Raw genomic sequence first — 7,607 nt, 5'->3', positions numbered from 1 at the left:
ACCCCCCTCAAATTCTTTCCAGAAATACTACGCAGATATTTCCCGAGTAATCCCCTTCAAGTTCTTTCCAGAAATATTGCCCAAATATTCCACCAATATATCTCCAAGTATTTTCTTCCTAAGAAATACCTTCAGAATCATTTTTCAAGTCCCTACAAATATTTTCTTCATAACTTTTCTCATGCTCATACGTATACGTATGCCTCCGGTGTCATACGGTGAGCTCTACTAGCTAATCTACTACTTTTAAGAATGCAGCGTAGGCGTCCACATGGTGTGCGTTCTGCCTCCGACATCCTCCCCTTCGCTCCGCTCCCTGAAGCCATGATTGAAGCTGCCATCAATGCCCTCCTCTCCCTCCACTCAGGTCCCCTCCACGGAATCGGATCCGATTCTGCGACAGCCGGCATTCCCAGCCTCCCAAAATCCCATTTCCCTCTCCCACACCACGCGCCGCGCCTGCCTGATTCTGCCCGCCAGCCACACCCGCAGATCTCGCTTCGACGCATCACCGCCCCGCCTTCCATCGTCGCCCCCATGCCACGCTCCCCTTCCATCCTCGCTCACTTCCAGCTGCCCCCATTCCTAGTTGAAGGAGCCGTGCGCCACGAGAACCAGTTCCTGTCCTCCGAGTCCCGCCGCCTTGAGGTTCTCGTGTCCCAGGCCCGCGAGGAGGTCGCCGCCGCCAAGCAAGCTGCTGCCACCAACGAGAGCGAGGCCGCCACGCTCCGCAGCGAGGTCGAGCGCCTCGAGGGTCTCCTCGCCGCGGAGAAGGCTAGCCATGAGGAGGAGATGCGCAGGGGTGCACGACTCGGGGACCAGCTGCAGACCACGTACCAGGAGAAGGCCGCCCTCGAGGAGGAGATCGAGACCCTGAAGGGTTCCGCCACTGCTGAGGGCAAGGGCGTGGAAGAGGGATGTGATTCTGTTGATGCTAGGGCCGGGACGCCTAAGGATCAGGGCGTGGTGCCTCCCGCACTAGTCCGCGGCTGCTGGAGCAGCTGCCATGGCTGGCATCGCAGTGGTCTTGTTTAACCTCAAGAGGTAATCTGGTGGTCCGATGCGCGGAAGTTTTGATCTGCTGCTATGGCCTATATGAGAATGGGTTAATCGTTTTGTTAGTGTCACTGGAGTCGTAGTAGTAGTATCTTTACTATCAGCTGGATAATAGACTAGAGGAACATGTATGGCAAGTACCTTTATTTTCTGAAGTTTTCAATGGTAATAATAGTCGTGAACACAAACATGAGGTATAATTGAGTTCTTGTCTGATCTTTTGAGTTGCACCTGATTCTAGACTTTGAATTATTATGACTTGGATGGTTTGTACTGTTAGAGGAAAGATGGTGCTACTTTGTTTAGTTGATGCCTGAGATTTTTTTATTGCAAATTTGAAATATGCATGATTGTTTGCATGTCTCTCACAGCTTGATGCTTGTAGAGATGTTTGTTGGATGATATGCTGACTGCTAGGCTATCTCACAGCCCCATATGTACTAAAATTGGCAACATGAGAGCCATCATATGCATTGCCTCTTGAAGTCTTGATGGATCGAATCCAAAACAGTAGGAGTTGTCCTTGACTGAATTAACATCTATTGGTTTCACTAGATAAAGATGAATCCAAACAGAGTAACAATAAGCTTAAGGCAGAAATCGGATTATGAGTGCTTTGAAATGGTAGACTAATCACTTTGTGATCCATTTTCTACACAACAAGATAGCATCCATTAACTACAAGCCAGCAAAAAGCAAGAAAAAAGAGAATCAGGGACAAACTTGAAAGTAACCAACTATAAAGTCTAGCAATAGTGTAAGTAATTCTGCATTTGTTATCAGCAACTGCTCATGGTCCCATGACTACCTAATGTGAGAACAGAGGGGGCTTCCAGAGCACTAACTAAATCATTCAATAGTAGCAGTAACACACTATGTATTATGTACACTAGAATCTTGACATGACATGTATCTACCATCTTTAAATTATCTGGTATGTATTTTGTATACCTCTTTCAAATGATAGCATGCAACCCAAGGTGCTCAGGTCTTGCAAATTTTGCTGATTTAGCAAACTATGACAACTGGATATTTTCAGCATTCTTCATAAGCAAGTAACTGTGTGTTAGGGTCAAGAAATACTTTATGTAGATATGGATCTAATTCTCTAACCTCATAACAAACCTGCTACTTCTCTTATCCAAAATCTTGTAAATAGAATTAGTGTAAGTAATTCTGCATTTTTTATAAGCTTCTTCTCATGGTTCCATGACTACCCAATGTGAGAACAAAGGGGGCATCGGCCCTGAAAACCACACAGACAATTGACTTCTTTTTTTTATTCATCATTTTTTGCTCGTAAGGCTTGTTCTACAAGTGTTTATTATACTATACTATACTCATTCAGATCTAAACTTTTGCAGTTGCGAAGGGAATCTCAAATAAAAAATTGTCGATCTTAAGTTTCTTCATCAACCAGGTATTTTCTTAACAATTTCATTTGAAACTCAATTATGCCTGACTACATTGATCATAGAGTGTTTACTGAAATTGGGTATGGGGGTTTCATTGTAGTAGTTTGTTGCTAAAACTTCATGATAAATGGAGAACCTTCATAAATAAACTCAGATCTAAATTTATACAACTCATATAATTTTGCACCAACCACTCTAGGTACTTACTTTCCTCTCTAATACTATTATCCAGAAACCTCTGCTCCTTTTCCTGAACAAAAAAGGTTCAGAGATATGGAACATCGCAACCTACATGTTATAGTCATAAATCATAAGCTCCCTATTCTTGTAAAATTAAATGGTTGTCAGAGCCCGATATCCATGGAGAACCTTTTATCTATACTACTCCTTAAGATAGTAGTGTAGGCGTCCACATCCTATATGGTGCACGGTTCTGCCATCGTCTCCTCCGACATCCTCTCCGTGATGCACGCCCGAGATCCTCTCCGCGACGCACGCCTCCCTCTCCTCCGCTCCCACCCTCCTCCCCACGCCATCGGCGGATCCGCCCCAAGACGCCTTCGCCCCAGCCGCACCCCCTTCCATCCTTTCCGCGACGGACGCCTCCCTCTCCTTCGCCCCACCCACCTCCGCACGCCGTCCACGCCCTTTCCCACCGGATCCGGCAACACGATGTCATTTTCGCCTGTAGTCCCCGCCCCTCGCCCGGGATCCGGCAGCACGTGCCGCACGCCGTCCACGCCTAGGATCCAGCAGTGCACATGTCGCACCGTCCACACCCTTCCCCACCGCCCCTCGCAACGCGCTTGCCAAACGCCGATCCACGCCTCCCCCCCGGTCCATGCCCTTCCCCACCGGAACTTAACGGCAGCAGCAAGGTGACTACCTGGCTCGCCGCGTTGGTTGCTCTGGCCAGCCGAGCCGGCGTCGCCGGTGGTCGTGGCCTTGAGATCGGGGAGCTTGCCTGGGTAAGCAATGAATTCGATCACCGTCCGTCTGTTCCCTTTCTCGGTCTCAACACGCTAATCACAGGACAGATGGATGGAGCTCGCCATAACCAACAATGGCGGTGGCACGGGCGACTGGTGCATGAACGAAGACTGGAAAAGAATGGACTCATCTATCCGCTCTCTCTATCCGCCCGTCGGTCAGGCTCAGGCCAGGGCTCCCAATGGTCCATGGACATGACAGAGGCTGGCGCTGGAGGAGATGTTTCCGAACCCGTCGGTCCCACGGCCGCCACCGTCGGCGGCGCTTCCCTCGCAGAGTGCTAACGCCGTCTCTAGGTTGGCCACAATGTCGGCCATGGCGGGGCGGTCCTTGCCCTCCAGTCGGACATAGTGCACGACGGTGTACACCACCAGCTCAACGGCCTCAGCCTCGTGCGCCATGGGCTCCGATCCGTCGCGAGCGGGTCCAGCACTTCTCAAGCTCCCTTCCATTGATGCTGGGTACCGTGTAGTCCACCACGCTCACGGGGCTCCCGCCCTCTGCCTCCTTGAAAACCCAAACGCCAACAGGTTCCTCCAGTTATGCTGCCCTCTGATATAAAGGTTACACATAAGGAAAAGATTAATAATGTTTCTGTTTATTCCTCGAAAAAACAATTACCGATTTTATATCAGGATTTGGGAGAGTGCAAAGGCAGAAAAAGGCGCAAGCCACATTCTTTTTAAGGTACGTTGAACATGCACATAAACCAGTGCCGATCAGAATGGGCTAAATCATATGGGTAAAGCAGTAAGTATTCACATGACATTGGCGGAGGAAGAGTAATGCTTACTCCATTCATTTTTGTTCATTGGTTTACCTTTACAAGGGTGCTTTTTGTTTGTTTGTCATGAAAGGAATCCTTAGAGACACATAGTGACATCTTCATAGCATATTTAATGTTAACTATGCTTGCCAAGACTTAGTTCTTTTGTTTGTTTGTCACCAAGGGTGGTGGGTGCATGGCTATTAAAGTAGTAAAACAATAAAATGTTAGGAGGCACCTTTTCAACATTTAAACATTGAACACTGAAACATCATTTCAGACTTGACATAAAACAATAAGAAGCGTCAAGATATTGTATGGTTCTGTCACATATTTGATGTCAACTGTTTTTTTTTTGTCTGTTCAGTGTCAACTCAATACTCCTCTGATATGTTGTTTCTGAGATGTAGATAGATACTAGCCCACATGATCTTGTCAAGCATGTCTAATGATTGGGCTCTGCTTTTTCGTTTAGGTTGTTGAAAACATTGCAAGGAAGAATGGTATCAGTAAGAGTGAGTTACTTGATAGAGAAGCAGATGATTGCTATTCGTATTGCTCTTGGTGAGACACACATCATTGCAGAGACTAAGAAATTTCTATCAAGGTCTGGAGTTAATGTTGCTGCATTGGAAGAACATGCTTCTAAACGAAATGATAAGTTCAAAAGAAGCAATTATGTGATATTAGTAAAGAACTTGCCATTTAATTCTACTAAGGAAGAACTCGCGACACTATTTCAGAAACATGGTAGTTTGGATAAAATAATTCTACCTCCAACGAGAGTGTTTGCCTTGGTATGTTAGTATATTCCACTTGTGTTATCCAGTTGTTTTTATATATTGCAGCAACTTATGTTTTTACTGCACTTGACTTTTTTTAAAACTTCTGTCACTTGCCATCTTGAGTGTCTAAATTGCACAAATATTGCCACTTGAGGTTATTTATCTTGAATTACATTTTTTGTGTGTCAGGTGGTCTTTGTTGAAGCAACTGAAGCCCAATACGCATTCAAAAAACTATTATATACACCATATAAGTAAGTTCCTGCACTATATTTAGTTTTATTTATTTATTTCAGTGACTATCACAGCTCAAAAACTTTTGCATTTGCAAGTGATTTATCCTTTTTCCCTCTATGAAGATATACCAGCTCCGATTCTTTTGGCGGTTGGTGTATCTACAGTTATTTGTATAACATTTGTTTAATTTTATCAACTACTTAATTGAGCTTAAGATAAGTTGCTGTGATTATTTGGTTCTTTCTTATGGTTATATCATGTTATTTGGTCGCTTGCTAGCTTGATTTTTTATTTTCACAGATGCATGTTTGTATCTTAGTCTCTTGTGGTGCAGGGATACTCCTCTGTATTTGGAGTGTGCACCTGAAAACATATTGTCTCCTACCTCAGCACCGGTGGATGAGGAAGTAAAAAACGAAGATGGCGAGCGTATTCTTACTAAAGCTAATATAGATCAAACTGTAGAAGGAGTAAGCGCTGAAGATATTGATCCAGATAGAGTGGAGGTTTGAAGCTTCAATTTATTTGCATGAATATCATTTTTATTTATATGCTTGTACTCTTGTGTGCCCATCATCCATGTTCCACAATAAATAAACTGGAAACAAAGCCACGCTTGCATATACATATTTAGTGTGATACTTTTCTAATTTATTTGCACTTAATATTTGTTTGTATTGTAGAATAGTATTGTACTGTGAATCTGTGATAAAGTTATTCTTTATTTGTTCATAAAGAGAACAAGCAAAACAGTGGTACTTTTTATGTTTACCTCCTATCATAATAGATTTTACTGCGAACTCACAATGCGGACTTGGATATACCAATTAAAAGGTCAGTCAATTAACCTGCTTTTTAATAACCATCAGTAAGGAGGTTATTTGTTTGATGTGTTGCCTCTTTTTACATTACACGATGACACACGTCATTTTGCTTGTATAAAAAGGACAAACATAGTGGTCGAGGCTCCCAAGTGAGTGGGGTCAAATCAAGATTACATTTCAATTTGTGAATTAGATGGACGATTGTTTTTAAGAGGTAAAAAAACTCTTTGGTTAGATCCTATCTGTGGAAAGGTGACTGTCTTGGCAGGCAATGCAAATTTCTAGGTTGTTGGTTGTGAAGATGATTTCTTACAGGTGTGTAATATCCATTCTTTCAAATTAATTATGTGTTTCAATTTAGATGCTTCTATGCTCGTCAATTATATCCTAAAATCTGCATTTTTATTTTCTAACAATATGTAATTAGTTAGGTCTACACAAGATGTGGAGTGCGAGGAATGCCAGCAATGATGATGGGATCTGCAGTTTTTTATTGATTGTGAGGACTCCTGGAAATTGCTTCTTGTCACAAGGAGATGTCTAATGTACATATGAAACTTTTATGACACGACCTGCATTTTGCAGGACTCAGCTTCTTTGATTGCATCTCCAAATGAGTCATCTGCCATGCTGGTAACTATTTTATATCCAGACTTTGTTGTCGTTCTACGTGAGATGGCTCATCTAAACTTGGTTGCATCTTAGATTCTGCATGAGGTGTTTATTAGTTGTCCTTGCTTTGTTGACAGGTATAGTAAAGGTTATATCTACCACATTCTCAAGATGTGGATCACCCTTGGTTGTCCTTGCCAGCCGTCATGCTTTTCTTATGACATAAGCCTAAAGTACTGGTTAAGGATTGTTGATGATTGTTTTCCAGCATCAAATTTTGCTAGCACGTTTAGTTTCCCACAAGGTGGGGAGCTAGGGAAGTTGCAGATTGACATAAGCAAGTTCATGGCGAGAAAACCAGGTTAGAGTATACCTTCGATTACTTTAGTATTAAAAGGCTCTTCACAATTTTGTCTGAATCTACTTGTGTGTCTGTTTCTATTTTAGGATTACAGATGATAGGTTGCTGACACGTGCCCATCTAGAGACATCCTTGAAGCTGGTTTGTAGTGTCGCCAATTTTATTTGTTGCAACAGAGCAGATCACCTTGGAGCATTAAGCGTGTTTCTAATTAAAGATTTAAACCAAATTGAAGGAGGAACATGCCACTCCTAGATAGTTAGCATAATCTACACATTTTTATGTTTGTACACTAACATTATAATATATGTTTCTTTATTTTTATATAATTATTGTGCATTAATATTTTATCAAAAATTTTGTATGCCGTCGCAACGCACGGGCATTCTACTAGTTACACTCATATAAGACAAATACATGCTAATCTCCCACTAATCCTCTCATCCTCCCACTAATCCTCTCATCCCTCCCCCTAATCCCACCACCATGGCTATAAATAGAGGGGCAAGGGCCTCCTCTCATCCCACCCCAAGCCATTTCATGGCAACTCTCTTCCCCCCC

At 43.2% G+C, this 7,607-nt stretch overlaps 2 pseudogenes; both read left to right on the top strand.

The window, feature by feature from the left end:
* Nucleotides 1–252: 252 nt before the first annotated feature.
* Nucleotides 253–1,185, top strand: LOC103645601 (uncharacterized; annotated as a pseudogene).
* A 2,675-nt stretch (nt 1,186–3,860) lies between these two features.
* Nucleotides 3,861–7,305, top strand: LOC109939401 (protein HIRA-like; annotated as a pseudogene).
* The last annotated feature ends 302 nt before the right edge of the window (nt 7,306–7,607 follow it).

This window comes from Zea mays, chromosome 1, assembly GCF_902167145.1.
Source record: "Zea mays cultivar B73 chromosome 1, Zm-B73-REFERENCE-NAM-5.0, whole genome shotgun sequence".
NCBI lineage: Eukaryota > Viridiplantae > Streptophyta > Magnoliopsida > Poales > Poaceae > Zea > Zea mays.
The sequence above is the reverse complement of the archived record's forward strand: the minus strand, read 5'-3'. Positions and strand labels throughout refer to the sequence as shown.